The 24,985-nt window shown below is 48.1% G+C and overlaps 1 long non-coding RNA gene across 1 annotated transcript; it reads right to left on the bottom strand.

Moving 5' to 3' along the window:
• Window positions 1-1,246: 1,246 nt before the first annotated feature.
• Window positions 1,247-22,642, bottom strand: LOC149524706 (uncharacterized). The gene is made up of 5 exons (XR_016349207.1): window positions 22,587-22,642; window positions 17,453-17,531; window positions 3,298-3,407; window positions 2,682-2,775; window positions 1,247-1,646 (listed from the first exon to the last, which is right to left on the bottom strand). It is a non-coding gene; the product is annotated as an uncharacterized LOC149524706 (long non-coding RNA).
• Window positions 22,643-24,985: the final 2,343 nt, after the last annotated feature.

Genomic DNA, 24,985 nt, shown 5'->3' with positions numbered 1-24,985 from the left:
CAGGAGCCCATAGCAGGAAGCTGCTGGGCAGAGGAGCAAGGTCAGGATGGCGGCAGGGCTCAGATGGGGGTGGTGTTGGCGAAATGGTGTAGGGTTGCCAGGTGTCTGGTATTGAACCTGACCACCTGGTATTTTCACCCGTCTGGCAAAAAAATCAGACAACACCGGACTTAGGTATTTTAAAATACCTAAAGTGTCTGGTATTTTCTGGCCAGGAGACAAAAACCCCAGGGGCTTACCTGGTTCCACAGGGGAGCTGTCCTGTCCCAGCACAGGAAGACAAGCAACCTGTTAGGGCCAAAAAGCCTCAAAAGCATTTCTTAAAGGGGCCATACTTTTTTAATATTTTTTTTTTTAATTTAACTCTTGGTGTCCTTTTTCTTGCTCAACAACTTTAGCCCCCTCTCCCCCCCCCCCCATTTTTAACTATCCCTTGTTGGAGTATTCCTGCTTATATAACAATTTAAAATATATACTAAGATATACATTAATGAGGAGGGTGGCACAGGTCTGAACAAGCACATGTGACCTCAATATTGGCACACAAGACAAAACTCACTCTGCTCAGGGATGGAAAAATCTTGGTGGGAACATGACTTCTTCTCCCCCCCCCCCCAAGCCAGCCACACACCCTAGCTGCAAGCAATTGTAGGAAAGACTTGCAAAACCTTATGAGACTTGCACATTGTCACAGGGGTTATTGGAACCTGCCTTAGACCTCTCATGATGCAGTTTACTCCCACCCCGATATCAATGGCAAACAAGCAATACTTTTTGACCATGTTTTTCAAAAGTCTGCCTTAGGCTGGGGCTAGTGGAAGTTGTGGGGCCCTGCTAGTGTCTAAGATGGGATCAAAAATGAGGGGGGCTCCGTGTGCTGCCAGAGCAAGGTCTGGCGGGGGGGAGGGGGCGCGAGCCAGGAACATAGAATGCGGGCAGGAGAGAGGGTTCAGGAGCAGGCTGGGGGGGGGGGAAGGTGTGGGGTCTGGGCGTGAGAGGGTGCTAGAGTGTGGTGGTGCAGGGTTATGGGCAGGAAGAAGGGTGCAGGAGCGGGATGGGGCTGCAGAGTCTGGAAATAGGGACCGTTGCAGGAGTGTGGAGGGTCTGGGCAGGAGTTGGAGTGTACATATGGAGTCTGGGCAGGAAGGAGGGTGCAGGAGTGTGGGATCTGGGCTCGAGGGCACCTTTCCGGCACAGCTCAAGTAGATGTAGCTACTTGTTAGGAATAAGGTCTCAACACTCTGGATGTGGTGAAAACAAGTCGGAGGATTTATTACACACAGCACTGGTCGAGCGAGAACCAGGGGTTAAGCTGGAACACACTGGTTAAGCAAAACATTACAATACATTATATCGGGGAGGAGGGGCGCGGCGGACGGAGGGCAAGCAATTCCATAGGTTCTAGCAGCAAGACCAAATGAGCACATAAGCCAATCTACTATGAAGGTTACACAGCAACTCCGCCCATCGCCAATTAAACTTCTTATCAGTAATACAGGTAGTTATTCCTAACAAGCTAAGTAAACCAAACAAAAAAAGCCAGACAATTCAATGGCAACTTTTGTCTAAAAAAGTTATGATGCGTATACAGGAGGACGATGCCGCCTCAAGCTGGCGTGATGATCCTTGGGTCCTGGGCCCATTATCTAGGATTAAAGGAAAACAGTAAGAACATATCACACTCACTAACATTAACAAGGCTGGTGAGGGCCCTTGGATTGTGGTTGCCAGGGCGACCAGGGTCATGTATCTGCCTGTGCTGTGCAGGTCACAGGCACGGTGACAAAACCTGGGACAAATGTCCTTTGTCACACGGTGCACTGCGCTCTGCATCAATGCTAGCACTGCTAGTGAGGATGTACTGCACCGACACAGTGACTGGGTATGTCCACAGCCATTGAACTTAATTTTAGTGTAGACACCGCCTCAGAATGACACTAGCCTGAGAACCAGGCAAAGGGGAGAACTGAACCTTAAACTCTCAGTTTGGGGAGAGCACTGACCCCTGGCTTGTAAAGCCGATGGTGATACAGTCTTCGCTGCCCAGATTATGAATGCAAAACGGCCTAGGAACCAACTTTTCAGATGGGCCCCCACATGTGCAATTGGCAGGTGAACTCCTGTTTTCCATTGGGGTTTTGATGGGCAATAGGCATCTGGAGTGCTAGTGAGGTGATCTATCATCTGTGAGGAATCAGAAAGATAGGCTTGCGGGGAACATCTACTCTGAAAGCTCAGGCGCCAAGTCAACTTAGGTGCCTATAAGGTTCAGTGGCAGAGTAAAACTGGAATTTAGACACCTGAATTCAGATTCACACTTCAACTCCTGAGTTTGTGTCTAAGTACCTTTGTGAGTCAAGATGCTAAGTCCAGAACAGCTGTGTGTGTGTGTGTGTATGTGGAAACAGAACCAACAGCGAAATGTTAGATGGCAAGGCTTCCTACTGAAGAGGAAGGATCCCACAATGAAAAGAGAGAGGGAGAGGCCATATTCAAAAACGGGCACAAGGAGTAGGGGGACAGCTCCAGCTCCTGTTGGCATTAGGACACATTACAATCAATAGGGAAAAGAGGAGGTTATATCTTTTATCGGGGAACCGGGAGTAGCAGAAGGGGGCAGCTATATCTCCTAAAAAGCACTAATGGCAGAAGACGTACGCAGTGAATAGTGGGAGACTTACCATAATTCTTCTATTCCAGTCCTCAGCAATCAGGCGTCCATTTCAATATGGCATCCAGTTTCTGGAACTACGTTTCATTGAAGACGATCACAAACTAGAAAGAGTGCAGACAAACAACAAGGCAGAAAATCTATACAACAGTACCTATATGAAGACAGACTTAAAAAACTGGCCTTGCTTTCACGTGTTACACTGGGTATTCTGAAGGAACATACGGCCTTTGTCTCCTCCTCAGGCAACAAGCAAAAGCCAATGGCAACATTACTTAAGACCTATTACGGAATGCAAACGGTCACATTTGGGACTAGACTGCAGAGGATAAAGCGGTTCCTAAAATACTCAATGGGCGTGATGGACCAGGCCGGGTCTGGGCACTGCTGAGGGCATCCACTGAGGGCGAATTGCTCAAAACCCAGGGCGGCTCATTACAGCCCCAGACTGGAGACTATTTGCAAACAGGTCATATACCAGTCAGGCAGAGCACTTCAGCTGCCAATCCAACCACAGCAGGAAACCTCAAGAGCAAAACCCCTCTGACACCCCAACTCTCCGTGCGCCACAATCAGCCCCAAGTCTGCACACAGGTGAGGGGGTGATAGAACCAAATCTCACCTACCCCAAACAGGTCTTTCCAGTCCCAAAGAACCATCCACAAATCCCCGGTCAGTTTATACTTCGGATCTTACCCACAAGATCACGCTGAGCCAATCCTTCAGAATCTAAAACCTAAAGGTTTATTAATAAAAGAAAGAAAAGCACGAGAGTAAGGTTGTTAAGGAGAATACATTACATGCATTGAATCACCAAATTCTCAATGCAGGCTCCAGGCAGACATGTCACAAACTGCTATCTTAAAAGTCTCTGGTTTACATCCTATGTCAGGATGGGCCAACAAGTCTTCCAGTCTCGCTGTTCCTGGCAAGGCTGCATCTGGAATCAGTAGCAGATTTGAAGGCAAGATGCAGTCCACCTCATGGCGTTTTATATTCTCCCCTGGTATCTTCCAAGCTGGAGCAGGTGACATGGCCAAGTGACCTATCCCTTAGTCTCATGTCACAAGCTATGATATTGGCTGGCTTGACGGTCCCAGACACATTCTGCAAGTGTGTATTGGGCACCTTGAGAGCCATTGCTAATTACCAGAGTCATTGACTGGACATCCGTCCCTATAAAAAGGCACTTCAGGCCAGTATCAGCACAAAGTCCATATCCATAATTCAACATATAGACATCATAAAAGTACATGAACCACACACACAGAATCATTAGAACATAAGCTTTCATTTCACACCTCACATCGGCTCCTACGTACACAACCCCCTGTGGACGCAGCAGTTATCTGGCTGCTCCCTTTAAAATCTAGTAATGGGGCACTGGGCTGAAAACATGTGCTAAGAACTTAACCCTTAGGAGACTGAGGAGAAGGAAGGGCACCTGACACACTATCATGACCCATTAGAGTAGGGAGAAAAGGAAGGAAGAAAAGTACAGGGGAAAAGAGCACGAGAGACCAAAAAAAAAAAACCCTTCAAAAATGGCATGATGGTGCTACCCTGCTGCCTACTAAGCAGACCTCTATGCCGGGCACTAGGGGCCAGAGTGGAAGGAGAGAGGGAACGGGCACCTAGGTAAGAAAAGTACTAAAAGGAGTGCGTGCTATCCTGCCCTGGTGGCAACTGGGGGAAAGGGGACACGGGAGAAGGGGGGCGCTATACCTTAGAATGGCCACTAGGGCGCGGCAGAAGCGAGTGGGGGGGAAGGGCCAGCGAGGCCCGGTGGTTCGCCTCCCAAACAGCGGGGACAGGCGAGGAGCCAGGAGGGATGGACGGGTGAGGTCAACGGTCTAAAGGGCCATAGCGGGAGGAGAGCAGGAAAGGGGCCGCTGCCCAGCCTAAGGGGCAGCAGAGGGCAACCCAACGGCCACACCTGTACAACGGGCACTAGGGGCCAAGGCGACAGGCAAGGCCCACGCGGGCAGCTATAATGCACACAGGGCCTGAGGGGAAAGCCAGGCAGCAGTACTGAAGAGGGAGAGAGTGTCTAAGGGGCAGCCCTACCGTATGAAAGGAGGAAGCATTAAGGAGACTCAGGAGAGGGAAGGGCACCGACACCGTACAGCACCCCTTAGGAGGAGCATGGATGCAGGGCAGCCAAGAGGAGGCCCGGGCCACGCCCAAGGAACAGCAGCTTGGAGCCGAGAAGGGAAGCGGGCAAAGGGGAGCCTGTACGGCGTAACGGGCACTCGGAGCAGCAGAGGACAGGGGCATGGGGAAGCCAAAAGGGGACTGGGTCCAGAAAAGGGACTAGAGGGCGCCAAGCGGCTCCCTAGTGGCCGTCAGGCAACACGGACACTGCCGCCGCCGCCTCTATTGCCCCGTCATGCAGCACACCTGGCCCCTAAACTCCCCTTTCGCCTTCTCTATCCCACACTGGGTCTCGTGCAGTAGAGCTGCCCTTTCCCCCCCCCCTCCCAGTCCGCGGCCCCTACTGCCCGTTGACTCTGAGGAGGGGAAAAAGGGCAGCTCTACCGCGTAAAGGCCACTGCAGGAGGCAGAAGGTCCCAGGGGAATTAGGGGCGGCCACGCTGAAGAAGGGGGCAATACAGACAGCCGGGACGCGCCGAGCGGGCAAGCAAGCGCCCGACCCGCATCACGGGTACCGGCCCCGGAGGGGGGGGGGGGGGGGCGCGCAATAGGAAAAAGGGGAGGCCAAACTGCGGAATGGTCACCAGGGCTCAGCAGAGGACACTTCCTCGGCCTCACAAGACGCTAGGGAGAGCCGAGGCTCAAGGAGGGACGGGTGAGGTCCAGGGCCTAAAAGGCCATAGCGGGAGGAGAGGAGGTGTTTATGCGGCTAAGGGGGCAAAGAGGCCCACCTATATGCTGGGCACTTGGGGCCAGAGCGGAAGGAGAGAGTGCGAAGGGGCACCCGGGGCAGAAAAGGACTAAAAGGAGTGCGTGCTATGCTGCCCTGGTGGACACAGACGCTGAAAAGCAGGGACAGGGCAGCTCTAGGAGCTCGCGGGCACTGCAGACAGAAGAAGCGTGTCAAAGAGAAAAGGGCCGTCTCTTTTGCCTACTGTGAAAAGGATGTGTTGAAGCTTACTTGGAATATGTCAAATGAGCACTAGTTTAATTGTAACTGTCAAAGAGAGGCAGCATTGTGAGATACAGGAGATAAAAATGAAAACAAAATTTGATTAGATGACCAACAATAACCCCGCCGCTTTTAAACGAGTAAGTAACTCAGACAGCAGTATGCAACAAATGTGCTAATTACCTCAAAAGGAGCAGACGAAAGTTTTTGTAAAAGCAGAATAAGACAACAAAAATCTAATGTCAGCAATTGTCAAGCGAGTGGAGGAGTACTAAAAATACTAAAACAAGTTAGCTGAAACAGACTAAGAGTGGACGGGTTGCGAATCTAAAAAACTAAATTTAATCAACTAAAGCTCCCTCTTTGGCGCTGAATCTCGCTGCCGTACATAAGCTCCGAAAGGGGAACAAATAAACTCTAAAAAAAGAACGAACACCAGTCGTAAGTTGCAACAAAAAATCTAAGGAAAGAAAAAACAAAGAAAAGAATATCTCCTGAATCTAAGCAAAGCTTCTATCTTTCTTAACATAAAGATTATATATTTGTTAACTCCATAAATTGTTTAAAAGTAAATCAGGAGTGTATATCTGTAAGAGAAGTTAGTATTTCTTGGGGTTTTTTTTTTTTTTTTAACTGTACTATTTTTCTACTTTCTTTGTATATTATATGGTCTTAAAAAATCAAAAATAGTAAATTGATTTCAATAGAAAATTAATTATAAAGTAAATAGAAAAAATCTGTTTGACCCTAAAAAAAAAAAAGTATTCCTCTGTCTGTAGTTTCAAATCCTTTAAAGAACCAAACCCAGTTACCAAAATGGCGTCACGAACAGGATTTGACAAGAGCAGAAGATGCCCTTTTGATAAGTTAAACAAAACAGAAGGTATAAAACCTCTCAACCACTAGTTCTATCGTAATAAAGATGAAAGGGAAGAAAAACATGCTCAAAATAAGAGCACTTCTAGCAATAGGGGAAAAAAATCATACCTATAACCCTACATGTAACATGTTCAAAGTTAAGATGTTTAATAGCTAATAATGATCTAGCAAAATAAAAGTTAAAAGATTGCAAAATACTATTACCAGACGTAACACAAAAAACCCCATCTAAAGAAACAAATTAGAAAAAACTGCAAAACATATTAGAAAGAACAGCCGATACGCGACAGATCCGTACCGAAATAGAAGTAGCCCAGAAATATTAAAATTGCCAAGTCAAACAACTAACAAGTACTAGAAGACCTTATAAAATATGCTAAAAAAAAGAAAAGAAAATATTTAACTGCCGACAAATGAGATCCAACTAAAGGGGTCCGTGTACTTTAGCACTAGTTGAAAAAAGCCAAAAACAGTTAACAGCAGCACAGAGAGCTGATCCTCACCAATTTAAATATATACAAGATCCAGGTCTGATAACAAGAAGACAAAGTAACACCACAAACAGTATAGCAAAGAGTAGAAGAGAACGAAAGAAACCAAAGCCTAAAATTGTAGCCAACAGCCCTAACAAAGACTAGTGTTTGGGGAATATTAGAAACTATAAATGATTTAAAAGTAGTACGCAAACATACCTCAGCACCAACATACGATCCCCCGAGAGACACGCGTAAAACGTGCGAAAATTTCCAAACCCCGAAGAAGGGGAAAGACCCAAACACAGAAGAAAAAGCCATATTTAGTTTTCTGTTAAGAAATAGATACAGTAAACCAGATTTTAAAAAGATAACGCCCCAAGAACAGAAACAAGCAGCAATAGAAAAAAAAAGATAGCAGGAATAGACAAAAATTCTCTAAATCAAAAAACGAGTAGCAGAAGCCCCGAAACAATCCAAGAAAAAAAGATAATAGAATTTATATAAGTGCTGAAGTATTAAATTAGAACACCAAGAATTATGAACAATTTAAATAGTTATTAGATACAAAAGCCCAAATAACCATAATAAATGAAGCAAAAGTACCACATTAAAAAAGAAAACGTAAAATATGAACGTCAAGACTAAATGAAGATAAAATGTATCAACCAGAAGTAATAAAAGTAAAACAAAAACAGAATGTAACAAAAACCACAGTAGTACTAAAAGAAAAGAATATACTAAGCATAAATATAATAATACAGAATCCAACAATACGACAGAATTTAAAAACAGTATTATCAATACAAATATCCAATGAAAAATTACATGTCACAAAAGGTGAATAGTATACCAACAAAAGCAGAAAGAAAAGAACCCATTAATCAGTCATTAAAAGAGTTACTAATAAATTAAACAAGTATTACACACCCAATATAAAAGTCCAGCATAAAGAATACCAAAAAAAAAAAAAGAAAAAAAGAGAAAAGAGATTATAGAAAAATAAATGAAGCAATACAACCAGTTGCCTTTACCACCACCCCCCCCTAAAACAAACCAACTATAGAACAATATTTAAAAGAAAAAGAAGAATTAAAATAAAGAGCACTAATAGATTTAAACGATATGTTTTATAGTATACCTATAAAAAAGAACCTTAAATTTTTCAATTAGAAGAAAATACTATAGGTGGAACGCATTACCCCCAAGGTTATAAAAATTCACCAGCACATTAGCAACAGATGCCATAAAGTATACCCTTAGTCAACAAAGTTAAGAACAAGATCCCCGAATAGTATACTATGTAGATGACCTTTTAAGAAGAGACAAGACACAAGAAGCTATAGAACACTTAACCACTCAAAGATAGCAAATAAACGAAAGAAAAGTAACTATAGCCCAAAGTAAATACTCCCTTCTAAGAATTCAAGTGATAGAAAATAAAACAATAAGTACAACTTACCCCAATGGTGTAAGTAAGTAGTTAAATAACCCTCCGAAAACCCACAAACAGCTACAAGAAGTTTTAAGCATAGTAAATTATAATGAAGCAAGTATTCAACAGTTAAGACATAAAATAAAACCCTTATTGAAATTATTAAAAAGAAAGAAAGAAAGATTTAATTATCTACAATGAAAAAGCCCAAGCAGCCTTAATAGAATTAAACCAAAATTTGTAACACCCCACTCTATTAAAAAAGTAAGACCCTAAGAAACCCCCAAGAGAATTACAAATTAACTAGAATGAAGAGTGGGTAACACAAAGAGAAAAACAAGAAAAAGTAGATAAATTGATTTTGCAATTTAACAAACCCCCAAAACATTATAGTGAATATAGAAAACTATTATAAGTTTAATAAAATAAAAGATAAGTACTTTTTTAATGACAAGTGTAAGTCTTACTTTACACACTCCAAAAGTGTCAGCTTTAGCATAGCTTACCATAAAAATAATACCACCAAACTTTGAAAGCCAGACAAATACTTAAGAAAAACTGTATTATAGCGAGCTAGTTAGTCAAATGTTAAACTAAGAAAAAATGTAATGCCCTAAAGCCCCAAAAGCTACACCAAGAATAACAGAAACACCCTAGATATTAACAGATAAAAGCATGAAAGGGGGAAAAACAAAAGCAAGATATTACTGTACCAAATGTGAAAACAAGTTCTTTATTGTGTTAAAAGAAAAGAAGCAGAAGTAGAAAAAGTTAGAATAAGATTACAACATACACAAGAAAGTCACCATAAAAATTAAGCATAGATAGTATGTATGGTATAAAAAGACTGTTAAAAAAGAACACAGACATTGAAACACATGCAGGGTGGAGAGAAATATAGACCATCATCAGAAATCACGTAAGTGGTACATCAGTAAAACATATCCCTAGCCATAAAGAAAGATACAACACTAACCACAAACAACTAGATAAAGAATTGCAAGAATTTAAAGTGTTAGTAGAAAAAAAACAAAGAAAAAGAAGAAGTAAATCCATTCATAAAATACTTACATGAATACACAAGCCACTTTGAAGACACAAAAAGAAAGAGAATAGATAAAGCAATATACAGAAGAGAATCAAGAATTAAAATAAAAGAACATGAAAAAATACATAAAAGCCTGTAAAATTTGCCACAATACTAAACGTATAAATCAGCTAAAATATGCCTAATAAAGCATATAACCCAGAATATCATAAACCAGGAAACCATTAGCAAACAGATTTATAATAAGACCATTACCGAGTGCTAAACAATACCCAAAGCGAGTAGTTGTGGTAGAGTTAAGAAATCAGAGTACTATAGTAATTCCTTTTTAAAAAACCAAAAGCAAAACACATACTAAAAGCCTTAGAAAAAATAATAGCAGCTTAAAGACGCCCACAAATAATACAATCAGATAGAAGCCCACCATTTAGAAGTAAAAAATTAGAACAATAGTCCATAGAAAAAGGCATAACATAGCATTTAAATTTCCCATACCATCCTCAATCCAACAAAGTAGCAGAAAAGAAAACTGATACCTTAAAACAGCAACTAAAAATAGCACCTTTAAAGGTTAACACCTAGTATTAGATACAGTTTTATTAAATGTAAATGAACATACAAGCCGACAGCCAGATATAAAACCCAAGCAGCAACCAAACTAAAAAAAGCCCTCCTATAAAGCAAAGAGAAAAAATATAGATTGTATAGCCAACGAAAAATAAAGAGAAAAGAGTAGCATTAGAAAGACCAAAAAAGTTACCATTCACCTATGTAATCACAACAAAAACAAGAAAAAGATTAGCACACCATAATTAGCTAAGTAGTAAAGAATGAAATTAACAGTTCCACAAGATTATATATTACAAGTTGTTCATCATCACTAAAAATCACGTTAACAGTGCAAGATAGACCAGCTTAAATAGTAAGTATGATCCATTACAACAAAACTAGACCCAAGTCAAAAACACCACCACCACCCAAACTAAATTAGCTAACAAACCAGCCCAGTGGCAAGTGTGTAAAATAAACTATACCACCCCCACTAGGAAAGAAGAAGTACAGGCAGTCCCCGGGTTACATGGATCCGACTTACATCGGATCCCTACTTACAAACGGGGTGAGGCAACCCCGCACTCGCTGCTTCCCCCCAGCGGACCAGGGAGACGCGGAGCGGCTTTTCTCAGCAGACACCTCAGCTTGAGAATAAAGGACTGAGGGAAGTGAGGTGTGGGAGAATAAAACTGAGCTCTGGAGAAATGTTTGGCTAGAGTTTCCCCCTACAGTATGTACCAGTTCCGACTTACATACAAATTCAACTTAAGAACAAACCTACAGTCCCCATCTTGTACGTAACCCGGGGACTGCCTGTAAATCAAACTCTAGTTATAATTCAACAAAATGATACCAGTTAGAATATGTCCCGCTTGTATAGTATTAAAGCTAACATGAACAATTAAGTAAACAAATCATATGAAAGCGCACACTCCCCCCTCTCCCCCCCATACAATGATAAGCATACAAGCCCCAAACCAAAGTTTATTTAGCTTTAGCATAACACCATTATATGGCGTATAGCTTAATATTAGCAACCCAACAGAAACACACAACCCATAGATCCAAACCACATTTGTTAACAATTCCACTATCTGGAACCACAGCCTTAGCTACATCAGATAGTAATGCAACCCTTCCAACATTAACAGTTGTAATACCCCCCTCAAATTTACAACCAACAAAAACAGGAAGAGTAATAATAAGATTGCAACCAGCATATAAAAAAGAAAGAAAGAATAGAACATAGTATAAATTGCACAACATGAAAGTCACGAAAAAAGAAAAGAAGATATATAAGCAACCAAAAAAATTATTAAAGCAATGGGAGGAGGATGTAAAACCAGATTTGTTAGCAATTAATTCATTAAGTAGAAAAATAATAGTCACCATGAAAAAGCTGAAACGGCAAAATTATTACATTAAGTAAATACAGCTGTAAACATATCTAATACAAATGCCGATAAAACAAGAATAAAGTAACAATATATCTATGTATTTAAATAATCTAAATTGCATAAGTTTGTACAGTAGTAGTAGTAGTAGTAGTTTTAGAAAAAAATTATTGCAAAAAATTAAGAAAGATGAGAGAGGGATAAGTAAAAAAGCACCATTAGTCAAAATACCAGATACAGCACAAATCAGTCATGAAATAACATCCCATAGAATTAATATAAGATAAGAAGCAATAATTATACCAACAAGAAAGATATAAAGAAACAAGTGAAGTATAAAGAAAAAGAATAGTTTCTACACCTAAGCATTAATGTAATAGTTCAGAAAAGTTCAAGATGTGTAAACCAGCATTGTTTAATAGACAAAAAGTTGTGTCCACATTAACGAGTAAAATTAATTAGTTACCAAATAAATGTAAAGAATACATAAGCTCTAACCAAACCCATTTAATTGTTTGTCACTGTAGTGACTCAATTTAGCAATTGTTAAGCAAAAAAATAATGCATAATAAATGTTATGTTATACCAGTTAAAATGAATGTCACCGTACCTTTTCGTAATGTAAACAAACTATAAAACTTAACACAAATGAGTTACAACTGCACTAAAAAAAGCAATAAGACTACTGAACAAAATATAGTGTCGTAGATCCGATTTTTAACAAAAGAAATGAAAGCCATAACAAAACAAACTTTCCAAGACACCCAAGTAATATTACCAGTAGAGCATTTCACAATACAAAAACTAAACTTACAAAAAATAGAAGTTATAAATCTAGACGTAAAGAAACGAAATTAGAACATTTTGTTAAAAGTTAGAAAATGTATTAAGCTAGCAATCAAGAATCAAACTGTAAAACACGTAAACGAATCACCCATAACAATAGTAAACGTATTACATAATTTAGATAAAACAATTAAGTATAAAAAGTACAAGACGACAAAAAGCAAGTGTTTAAAACTTTTTATCCATGTTGATATCAAAAAAAGAGTTTTAGATTATTTGTACAATAATAATATTAATAATTGTAATAAGAATATTCTATATGTGTAAAAAATTTTCCCAAAAACAAACTATAAAATTTATGAAAATAAAACAAACAGAAAACGAGCAAATAGCAAATCCACAAGCACAGAGGGAAATAAAGTTATTGTAATTAAAGTGTCTCATTTGACTCAAAAGGATGTGTTAAAGCCTACCCAGAATATGTCAAATGAGCACTAGTTTAATTGTAAGTGTCAAAGCAAGTCAGCATTCTGAGATACAGGAGATAAAAATGAAAACAAAATTTGATTAGATGACCAACAATAACCCCGCCGCTTTTAAAGAAGTAAATAACTCAGACAGAGGTATGCAACAAAAGTGCTAATTACCCCAAAAGGAGCAGACGAAAGTTTTTGTAAAACCAGAATAAGACAACAAAAATCTAATGTCAGCAATTGTCAAGCGAGTGGAGGAGTACCAAAATACCCAAACAAGATATATAAAGTTAGCTGAAACAGACCAAGAGTGGACGGGTTGCGAATCCAAAATCCTAAGTCTGATCAACCAAAGCTCCCTCCCCGGCGCTGAATCTCGCTGCCGTACATAAGCTCCGAAAGGGGAACAAATAAACTCCAAAAAGAACGAACACCAGTGGTGAGTTCCAACGAAAAACACAAAGACAGAAAAAACATAAACAAAAGAATATCTCCTGAACCTAAGCAATGCTTCTATCTTTCTTAACATAAATATTATATATTTGTTAACTCCATAAATTGTTTAAAAGTAAATCAGGAGGGCATCTCTGGAAGAGAAGTTTTTATTTCTTGCTTTTTTTAACTGTACTATTTTTTTTTACTTTTTCTTTGTATATTATATTGTCTTAAAAAAAATCAAGAATAGTAAATTGATATAAATAGAAAAAATAAAAAAGTCTTTGTTTGACCCTAAAAAGAGTATTCCTCTGTCTGTAGTTTCAAATCCTTTAAAGAACCAAACCCAGTTACCAAAAGGCACCTTGACTAGGAGGAGACTAGGAGAAGGGGGAGCGCTATACCTTAGAATGGCCACTAGGGCGCGGCAGGAGTGGGCGGGGGGAAGGGCCAGAGAGGCCCGGCGGATCGCCTCCCAAACAGCGGGGGGACAGGCGAGGACCCAGGAGGGATGGACGAGTGAGGTCAACGGCCTAAAGGGCCATAGCGGGAGGAGAGCAGGAGAGGGGCAGCAGACGGCGACCAAACGGCCCACACCTGTACAAGGGGCACTAGAGACCAAGGCCCACTCGGGCAGCTATAATGCACACAGGGGAAAACGAGGCAGCAGTGCTGAAGAGGGAGAGAGCGTCTAAGGGGCAGCTCTACCGTATGAAAGGAGGAAGCATTAAGGAGACTCAGGAGAGGGAAGGGCACCGACACCGTACAGCAACCCCTTAGGAGGAGCATGGATGCAGGGCAGCCAAGAGGAGGCCCGGGCCCCGCCCAAGGAACACCAGCTTGGAGCCGAGACGGGAAGCGGGCAAAGGGGAGCCTGTACGGCGTAACGGGCACTCGGAGCAGCAGAGGACAGGGGCGTGGGGAAGCCCAAAAGGGGACTGGGACAAGAACAGGGACGAAGGGGCGCCAAGCGGCTCCCTCTCTAAACTGCTGCGCCTAGTGGCCGTCAGGCAATATGGGACACTGCCGCCGCCTCTATTGCCCCGTCAGGCAGCACACCTGGCCCCTAAACTCCCCTTTCGCCTTCTCTATCCCACACTGGGTCTCGTGCAGTAGAGCTGCCCTTTTTCCCCCCCCTCTCCCAGTCCGCGGCCCCTACTGCCCGTTGACACTGAGGGGGGGAAAAAGGGCAGCTCTACCGCGTAAAACCCACTGCACGAGGCAGAAGGTCCTAGGGGAATTAGGGGAGGCCATGCTGAAGAAAGGGCAATACAGACAGCCGGGACGAGCCAAACGGGCAAGCAAGCGTCCGACCCGCATCACGGGCACCGGCCCGGGGGAGGGAGGCGCGCAATAGGACAAAGAGGGGGGAGGCTAAACTGCAGAACGGTCACCAGGGCTCAGCGGAGGACACTTCCTCGGCCTCACAAGACGCTAGGGAGAGCCGAGGCTCGAGGAGGGACGGGTGAGGTCCAGGGCCTAAAGGGCCATAGCGGGAGGAGAGCAGGAGAGGGGCAGCAGAGGGCGACCAAACGGCCCACACCTGTACAAGGGGCACTAGAGACCAAGGCCCACTCGGGCAGCTATAATGCACACAGGGGAAAACGAGGCAGCAGTGCTGAAGAGGGAGAGAGCGTCTAAGGGGCAGCTCTACCGTATGAAAGGAGGAAGCATTAAGGAGACTCAGGAGAGGGAAGGGCACCGACACCGTACAGCAACCCCTTAGGAGGAGCATGGATGCAGGGCAGCCAAGAGGAGGCCCGGGCCCCGCCCAAGGAACACCAGCTTGGAGCCGAGACGGGAAGCGGGCAAAGGGGAGCCTGTACGGCGTAACGGGCACTCGGAGCAGCAGAGGACAGGGGCGTGGGGAAGCCCAAAAGGGGACTGGGACAAGAACAGGGACGAAGGGGCGCCAAGCGGCTCCCTCTCTAGACTGCTGCGCCTAGTGGCCGTCAGGCAATATGGGACACTGCCGCCGCCTCTATTGCCCCGTCAGGCAGCACACCTGGCCCTTAAACTCCCCTTTCGCCTTCTCTATCCCACACTGGGTCTCGTGCAGTAGATCTGCCCTTTTTCCCCCCCCTCCCAGTCCGCTGCCCCTACTGCCCGTTGACTCTGAGGAGGGGAAAAAGGGCAGCTCTACCGTGTAAAACCCACTGCAGGAGGCAGAAGGTCCCAGGGGAATTAGGGGCGGCCATGCTGAAGAAGGGGCAATACAGACAGCCGGGACGAGCCAAACGGGCAAGCAAGCGTCCGACCCGCATCACGGGCACCGGCCCGGGGGAGGGAGGCGCGCAATAGGAAAAAGCGGGGGAGGTTAAACTGCAGAAAGGTCACCAGGGCTCAGCAGAGGACACTTCCTCGGCCTCACAAGATGCTAGGAAGAGCCGAGGCTCAAGGAGGCACCGGTGAGGTCCAGGGCGTAAAAGGACATAGCGGGAGGAGAGGAGGTGTTTGTGCGGCTAAGGGGGCAAGGAGGCCCACCTATGTGCTGGGCACTTGGGGCCAGAGCGGAAGGAGAGAGGGAAGGGGCAGAAAAGGACTAAAAGGAGTGCGTGCTACACGCTGCCCTGGTGGCCACAGACGCTGAAAATCAGGGACAGTGCAGCTCTAGGAGCTCGTGGGCACTGCAGACAGAAGAAGCGTGTCAAAGAGAAAAGGGCCGTCTCTTACCTACGCGGCACCTGACTAGGAGGAGACTAGGAGAAGGGGGAGCGCTATACCTTAGAATGGCCACTAGGGCGCGGCAGAAGCGAGTGGGGGGGGAAGGGCCAGCGAGGCCCGGCGGATCGCCTCCCAAACAGCGGGGGGACAGGCGAGGACCCAGGAGGGATGGACGAGTGAGGTCAGCGGCCTAAAGGGCCATAGCGGGAGGAGAGCAGGAGAGGGGCAGCAGACGGCGACCAAACGGCCCACACCTGTACAAGGGGCACTAGAGACCAAGGCCCACTCGGGCAGCTATAATGCACACAGGGGAAAACGAGGCAGCAGTGCTGAAGAGGGAGAGAGCGTCTAAGGGGCAGCTCTACCGTATGAAAGGAGGAAGCATTAAGGAGACTCAGGAGAGGGAAGGGCACCGACACCGTACAGCAACCCCTTAGGAGGAGCATGGATGCAGGGCAGCCAAGAGGAGGCCCGGGCCCCGCCCAAGGAACACCAGCTTGGAGCCGAGACGGGAAGCGGGCAAAGGGGAGCCTGTACGGCGTAACGGGCACTCGGAGCAGCAGAGGACAGGGGCGTGGGGAAGCCCAAAAGGGGACTGGGACAAGAAAAGGGACGAAGGGGCGCCAAGCGGCTCCCTCTCTAGACTGCTGCGCCTAGTGGCCGTCAGGCAATATGGGACACTGCCGCCGCCTCTATTGCCCCGTCAGGCAGCACACCTGGCCCCTAAACTCCCCTTTCGCCTTCTCTATCCCACACTGGGTCTCGTGCAGTAGAGCTGCCCTTTCCCCCCCCCCTCCCAGTCCGCGGCCCCTACTGCCCGTTGACACTGAGGGGGGGAAAAAGGGCAGCTCTACTGCGTAAAACCCACTGCAGGAGGCAGAAGGTCCCAGGGGAATTAGGGGAGGCCATGCTGAAGAAAGGGCAATACAGACAGCCGCGACGAGCCAAACAGGCAAGCAAGCGCCCGACAGGCGAGGACCCAGGAGGGATTTATGGGTGAGTTCAATGGCCTAAAAGGTCATAGCGGGAATCTAAATGGAAGGTATGCGCCCTAGCTCAGATCAAAGTATAGAAGGTGAGAAGGGGGTATTGGCTCCATTGAGGGGTATGAGGGATTAGCCGAGAGGGAAAGGATCATCTGCCTAACATTGAATACGGAACACACCAGGGAGAGAAAAGGAGGGAAAGGGTAGCAAATCTGAGTACAAGTAATGGGGACTAGGAGGTTTCAAGAGAAAAGTGGGTAAGGGATCTTTATTCTTCCTAAGGGGAGCAAACAGCAGAGGACCGTCAATCAAATAAGCGGCAGCTACACTGAGGAAGAGCGTGAGGACCAACAAAAACACATAATGGGAAAGAAGCCGTTATATTCCACAATGGAAAATAGGGTAAGAGAATCAAAGGAGAGGAAAGGGTGCGTATATTGTCAGCCACAGAAGCTATAGGTAGCAGATGCTTTCATGTTCAAGGGGCATTTATACCTGCTAAAGAGCACACATGGAAGGAATGGTAACACTAGGGAAAGGGAAGCCTTACCGTAATTCTTTTGTTCTCATCCACAGCGCTTGTGTGCCAATTCCATCATCAGGCATCATGTTGACCAATTAGAGGAAGTCTGATGAAGGAAAAAAACTAGCTTAAAACAGACAAAATCACTATAAGGCTGTGGTCACCAACAGGTCGATCGTGATCGACTGGTCAATCGTGAGGCCACGACCAGTCGATAGCGAGGCATCCTGTCCGCCCCGCCCCCATTTCCCTCCCACCCCCGAGAAGCCCCACTACCTACCTAAAGTGAAAATGGAGGTAGTGTAGGCTTCCCGGGGATGGACAGAAGTCCTGCAGCTTAGCACCACTTCCAGCGATTCCCGAAGTAGCGCTAGCTGCTCTGCCGGGTGTACTGCGGGAGGGAGCATTGGCTCCCTGCACCACACAGGAGGGGTGAGTCAGCCCCGGGGCAGGCACGCACTGGGTTTCCCTGCACGGGCGGGCGGGGGGGGGAGAAGAGAGGAGTTCAGCCCCGGGGCAGGCACACGCTGCTTTCCCTCTGGGGTGGAATCCTGAGAGGAGGCAGAAGCAGGGGACTCTCTGCCTCCACTGGCACCCCGCTCCCCAGCCACAGAATTCTGTTCCCACTCCCCTGTTCCCAGCTACAGAAATCTGTCTCTATTCCTGTCCCCACTGACACCCTGTCCCCAGCTGCAGAAACCTTTCCCCACTGGCACTCTGTCCCCTGCTGCAGAACCCTGTCCTCTTCCCTGCCCCCCGCCGCAGAACTCTGTCCCCACAAAATGTATAATTATAAATGCTTCATTTTAGATTTAAATAGCATGAATAAAAAACATTTATTTCATAACTATAAACACATGATTTTAATTTTAAACATCGCATAATTTAAAAATAAACTGTTTATCAGAGTCTGTAAGTAAGGGCTGGGGATAGCAAGTGATGGACAGGAGGGGAATAGAGAGGGCGGGGCTTCAAAGAAGGGGCAGGCTGGTAGATCTTCGCCTGTTTGGAGATTTAAAAAGCCATCTCGGGTGTAAAAAGGTTGGAGACCACTGCTATAAGGTATATGGGCAAGGGGACACTAAGCACAATTACACTAGGCACAAGCGGTAAAATTAAAAGCGTCAGCTACACTGCGCAATAAGCACTTGGGCTAAGATGGTAGAAAAAGCTTAAAGAGCACCACTGAGGGCAGAAAAGAAGGGGAAGGAACAAGCGTGCCTATCCTGCATAACCGACACAATGGGGAGCAGAGCCCCAGAAGGCTATTCTTCACATTGGCCACTGGGGGGAAGCAGCAGGAGACGGAGGTGGACCGCTTATACAGTCTAAGCAATACGAGAGGCAGCAGAGAATTCAAAGCAGGAATAAAGTGGTGGCTGAACTAAACCAAGTCTCCTGAACACAACAGAGGAGGCATAGAAAGGGGGGGGGGGGGAGGAGGAGAAGAAGACACACGTAACTTTTGAAGCACAGGAGAGGAGGCCTAGATTACCTAACATGCAGTAGGCAGATGGAGAGTGAAATGGTGGGAGAGAGGGAAAGGCGGCCACCCCGGTTAATAGCCAGCACAGAGCGTAGATACTTCTATACCACAAAACAACACTACAGGTAGACTGAGGAAGGGGGAGGTAACGCACAATGGGGAGGAGAGAAGGGGAACGAAAGCAGTCCAAGTACAACGGGCACTAGGACAACAGGGAGAGGAGGAGGAAAGGGAGAAGAGGGCCAAAAGGCGGGAAAGGCAGATCGAAAGGCTAAGAGGCACAACTCAGGGCAGAAAACAGGGGCGCCTAGCCTCCATAACCAACCCTCACAAATGGCAAAAGAGGGAGGGAAGACATGTTCTACCTCCCAACGGCCACTAGGGGGCAGCACAGGGGCTGAGGGCCATTGTTCCTTCCCCCCACGCCCTCCTTTTACAACCTAATGGACGCTAGGGGCAGCAGAGTGCTCAAGAGGGCAAAGAGCCCTCCTTACTACATTACCCCTTCTAGTGTCACTGTGCAGGGACCCGCCCCTCACCCCCGTTTACCCTCTCCACGCCATAGGGGGCGTCCTTATGCAGTAAAGCTGCCCTGTCCCCTCCTCAGAGTCAACGGGCTGTAGGGGCAGCGGACTGAGGAGGCGAGAAGGAGGCAAAACCCACATTTTAACGCCCACCAGGGCACGCAGAGGATGAAAGGGGACCGAGGGAGGATAGGCTCAATAATGAAGAACAAGCGGGAAAAGGACGCCCTTATTTCATAGCCGCTACCGGGGGCAAGAAAGGGGCAGCTCTCTTGCAAAAAGGGCAGGAAGGACAGCAGACAGTGAAAGGGGAGCAGAGGCAACTATAGCCCACAAGGGCCATTAAAAACTGAGAGGAGACAGGGGCTCCAACTACCTCAACACCACGACTAAGTACAGCTGAAAGCAAAGTGGAGAAAAGGACGGTTATGCGCCTCATGGACGCCCCCCGAGGCAGGAGTGGAAGGAAGGGTGGCTATCCTGAGGAACAGGCTTTAGGGGCACCAGATGGCAAAATGGAAGGCTTTACTACACAATGGGCAGTAGGGGCAAATGACTGAAGACAAAGGGGCACTTATAAAGCTAATGGGGAAACGAACACAGCAGAGGTGAAAGGGGGGAAGAGAGCTGTTATTGTTTACACAGGGCACTAGGGTGGAAGAGAGCCAAGAGCGGAAGGGAGAAGGAGGAGCAGGTAGATTGCACAAAGCACACAAAGGGGAAGGAGAGCTTCTATAGGGAGGAAGCGGCAGCTAAACTGAACAAGGTCTCCTGGATACAACAGATGAGGCATAGAGGTAAAGGGGGGGGAGGAGGAGAGAGACACATTTCTAACGTAAGAGGCACAGGAGAGCAGACAGTCAAGGAGAAAAGGTTAGGTTGCCTAACACGCACTAGGCAGAGGCAGAGTGTGAAATAGCGGGGCGGGGAGGAGGAAAAAAGAGTAGGCCACCCCGGTTAATAGTCAGCTCCGAGCAAAAGCACTTGTATACCACACAACAGCAATAGAGGGAGCAAATTGAGGAGGGTGGCCGTAACACGCACAATGGGGAGCAGAGAGGGAGAAGGGGAAAAAGAAGGCAGTTCAAGTACAACGGGCACTAGGACAACAGGGAAAGGTCGAGGAAAGGGGCAAGAGGGTCAAAAGGCGGGAAAGGCAGATCGAAAGGCTAAGAGGCACAACTCAGGGCAGAAAACAGGGGCGGCCTAGCCTCCATAACCAACCCTCACTCAGGGCAAAAGAGGGAAGGAAGACATGTTATACCTCCCAACGGCCACTAGGGGACAGCACAGGGGGTGAGGCCCATTGTCCCGTTTCCCCCCCCTTTACAAGCTAATGGACGCTAGGGGCAGCAGAGAGTTCAAGAGGGCAAAGAGCCCTCCTACTACATTACCGCTCCTAGTGTCCACTGTGCAGAGACCCGCCCCTCACCCCCGTTTACCCTCTCCACGCCATAGGGGGCGTCGTTATGCAGTAAAGCTGCCCTGTCCCCTCCTCAGAGTCAACGGGCTGTAGGGGCAGCGGACTGAGGAGGCGAGAAGGAGGCAAAACCCACATTTTAACGCCCACCAGGGCACGCAGAGGATGAAAGGGGACCGAGGGAGGATAGGCTCAATAATGAAGAACAAGCGGGAAAAGGACGCCCTTATTTCATAGCCGCTACGGGGGGGCAAGAAAGGGGCAGCTCTCTTGCAAAAAGGGCAGGAAGGACAGCAGACAGTGAAAGGGGAGCAGAGGCAACTATAGCCCACAAGGGCCATTAAAAACTGAGAGGAGACAGGGGCTCAAACTACCTCAACACCAGGACTAAGTACAGCTGAAAGGAAAGTGGAGAAAAGGACGGTAATGCGCCTCATGGACGCCCCCCGAGGCAGGAGTGGGAGGAAGGGTGGCTATCCCGAGGAACAGGCTTTAGGGGCACCAGATGGAGAAATGGAAGGCTTTGCTACACAATGGGCAGTAGGGGCAAATGACTGAAGACAAAGGGGCACTTATAAAGCTAATGGGGAAACGAAGCCAGCAGAGGTGAAAGGGGGGAAAAAGAGCTGTTATAGTTTTCACAGGGCACTAGGGTGGAAGAGAGCCAAGAGCGGAAGGGAGAAGGAGGAGCAGGTAGATTGCACAAAGGGACAGGAGAGCTTCCATAGGCAGGAAGCGGCAGCTAAACTGAACAAAGTCTCCTGAATACAACAGATGAGGCATAGAGATAAAGGCGAGAGGATGAGGAGAGACATACACTTCTAATATACCAGGCACAGGTCAGCAAGCAGAGAGTCAAGGAGAAAATGTTAGGTTGCCTAACACACACTAGACAGAGGCAGAGAGTGATATTGTGGGGCAGGAAGGAGGAAAAAAGAGGTGGCCACCCTGGTTAATAGTCAGCACAGAGCGAAAGAGGGGAAGTCTCCCGTAGTGCACGTTGCTGCTCCTAGTGCCCCCTAAGCACAGCAACCACCCCTTAAACTAAAGTCCAGAGCTTCCTAGCTGTAATGTAGTACAGTTGCAAAGTCCCCGCTCCACTCCCGCCAGTCAATGAGCGCCGGACCTAGCACCCTGAGGGGAGAGAGAGAGAGAGAGCAGTACCGTGAAGAGCAACGTACATAGGATCCGCCCTCACCTCCGACCCTTGCGCTCAGGAGGCCCCGCAGCCCCCGGGGAAAGGCGGCCCGACGCCGCGGGCCCGGCCGCCCCGCAGCCCCCGGGGAAAAGCGGCCGGACGCCGCGGGCCCGGCCGCCCCGCAGCCCCCGGGGAAAAGCGGCCGGACGCCGCGGGCCCGGCCGCCCCGCAGCCCCCGGGGAAAAGCGGCCGGACGCCGCGGGCCCGGCCGCCCCGCAGCCCCCGGGGAAAAGCGGCCGGACGCCGCGGGCCCGGCCGCCCCGCAGCCCCCGGGGAAAAGCGGCCGGACGCCGCGGGCCCGGCCGCCCCGCAGCCCCCGGGGAAAAGCGGCCGGACGCCGCGGGCCCGGCCGCCCCGCAGCCCCCGGGGAAAAGCGGCCGGACGCCGCGGGCCCGGCCGCCCCCATGTGGGACGGCACCCAAGGCAGAGTCAGGCCCCAGGCGCACGGGTTTTTAGGCCGAGCGGGTGAGGGATGCAGGGCAGGGTCCCAGCCGAAGGGGAGACTCCAGGCCCAACGGGAGGGGAATACTCACGAAGCAGCGGAACGAAAACGGCAGCGCTCAAGTCTCATCACAGACGCCAGCCTCACTTTCGGAGTCCCCACCGGCAAATAGCGCTCACCTCTGCTGCAGCTCCTTTTATATGTCCCGGCGAGGCTCTGATTGGCTGCTTTCAGACGCCTCTCTTTGATTGGCTCCTTTGCTCGCGCCTCTCTCGGTCACGTGAAGGTCTCGTGCTCTAGCCACGCCTTCCTCTGCAGGGAAGAGCCAGTTCTCGCGTATCAAAGCGCAGGAGTCCTTTCAACTTGACTTTTTGTCCTCAGACACTGGTGTGAATCTGAACTAGCTCCTCTGATTTGGAGCAGTTACATCGGTGTCACTGAAAGCCGTTTGTCCCTGGGTTTTTTTATGGTCATTTAGCTAAGGGATTTAGCCAAGGGTGGAATTTCGGGCGGGCGGGCGGGGGCGGCGGCGGGACGGACGCAGGTTGCTTTTCCTCCCGTGCCCAGACGCTAAGGGAGCGAGGGGATAGCACTTGCGTTCCTTGCTTACGTTCCCCTCGCTCCCGTAGCGTGCGGGTACGGGATGAAGAGCAAGCCGCCTCCCGGAGCGCACGGCTGCTGCCTCCCCTACCCGCCCAAAATTCCGCCCTTGGTCACACACGGCCAGGCGGCATTAAATACAGCAGAAAACTACCGGTGCAAGGCCTGCCATTGAGCCCTAGTGCCAGGACATGGCATGGCATGCCACCGGGCTTCTCTTCCACAAACTCCCTCGCCAACGGCCACAGCCTTGGCCCTCAAATGTCAGAGTGTTTCAGAGCCACGGACCGTTCCGCCTCCATTTCACACTCCTGCCGCTCGTTCCCTTAGTGCTAGCTATATAGACACCTCTTAACCCATTTTCACCTCTCTACACCCCTTAGCAAAATGCAGGACAATGTAGCACTTTAAAGACTATCAAGATGGTTTATGAGGTGATGAGCTTTCGTGGGCCAGACCTCTGAGGAAGTGGGTCTGGCCCGCGAAAGCTCATCATCTAATAAACCATCTTGTTAGTCTTTAAAGTGCTACATTGTCCTGCGTTTTGCTTCAGCTACCCCAGACTAACACGGCTACATTTCTATCACTATTCTACACCCCTTAGTGAGTGTCGGGCAGCCTGGATTGCTGTCTCTGAGCCCCCAACACCATTGCGCCCTCTTGTGCCCATGAGGCTGTATTGGTCTTTCTCGGCGCGCAACACGATTGCGCCCCCTAGTGCCTATTAGTCTGTATTGCTGTCTCTGAGCCACTAAGACAATTCCGCCCCCTTGTGCCCTTTAGACTGTATTGCTGTCCCTCAGCCCGCAACGCCAATCCGCCCCCTAGTGCCTATTAGTCTGGATTGCTATCACTGAGCCCCCAGCACCATTTCGCCCCCCCCTACCCGTTAGTCTGTATTGCTGTCTCTGAGCACCTAAGGCAATTGCGCCCCCTTGTGGCCATTATCCTGTATTGCTGTCTCTGAGCACCTAAGGCAATTGCGCCCTCTTGTGGCCATTATCCTGTATTGCTGTCTCTGAGCACCTAAGACAATTGCGCCCCCTTGTGGCCATTAGCCTGTATTGCTGTCCCTCAGTCCCCAACGCCAACGCGCCCCCTTGTGCCCATTATCCTGTATTGCTGTCTCTGAGCACCTAAGGCAATTGCGCCCCCTTGTGGCCATTATCCTGTATTGCTGTCTCTGCGCACCTAAGTCAATTGCGCCCCCTTGTGGCCGTTAGCCTGTATTGCTGTCCCTCGGCCCGCAACGCCAACGCGCCCCCTAGTGCCTATTAGTCTGTATTGCTGTCTCTGAGCACCTAAGGCAATTGCGCCCCCTTGTGGCCATTATCCTGTATTGCTGTCTCTGAGCACCTAAGACAATTGCGCCCCCTTGTGGCCATTATCCTGTATTGCTGTCTCTGAGCACCTAAGGCAATTGCGCCCCCTTGTGGCCATTATCCTGTATTGCTGTCTCTGCGCACCTTAGACAATTGCGCCCCCTTGTGGCCGTTAGCCTGTATTGCTGTCCCTCGGCCCGCAACGCCAACGCGCCCCCTAGTGCCTATTAGTCTGTATTGCTGTCTCTGAGCACCTAAGGCAATTGCGCCCCCTTGTGGCCATTAGCCTCTATTGCTGTCCCTCAGCCGGCAACGCCAACGCGCCCCCTAGTGCCTATTAGTCTGTATTGCTGTCTCTGAGCACCTAAGACAATTGCGCCCCCTTGTGCCCATTATCCTGTATTGCTGTCTCTGAGCACCTAAGGCAATTGCGCCCCCTTGTGGCCATTATCCTGTATTGCTGTCTCTGCGCACCTAAGGCAATTGCGCCCCCTTGTGGCCGTTAGCCTGTATTGCTGTCCCTCCGCCCGCAACGCCAACGCACCCCCTTGTGCCCATTATCCTGTAT

The sequence above is a fragment of the Pelodiscus sinensis genome, chromosome 3 (genome assembly GCF_052426305.1).
Source record: "Pelodiscus sinensis isolate ZL-2025 chromosome 3, ASM5242630v1, whole genome shotgun sequence".
NCBI lineage: Eukaryota > Metazoa > Chordata > Testudines > Trionychidae > Pelodiscus > Pelodiscus sinensis.
This window is presented reverse-complemented; position numbering and strand designations above follow the sequence as displayed.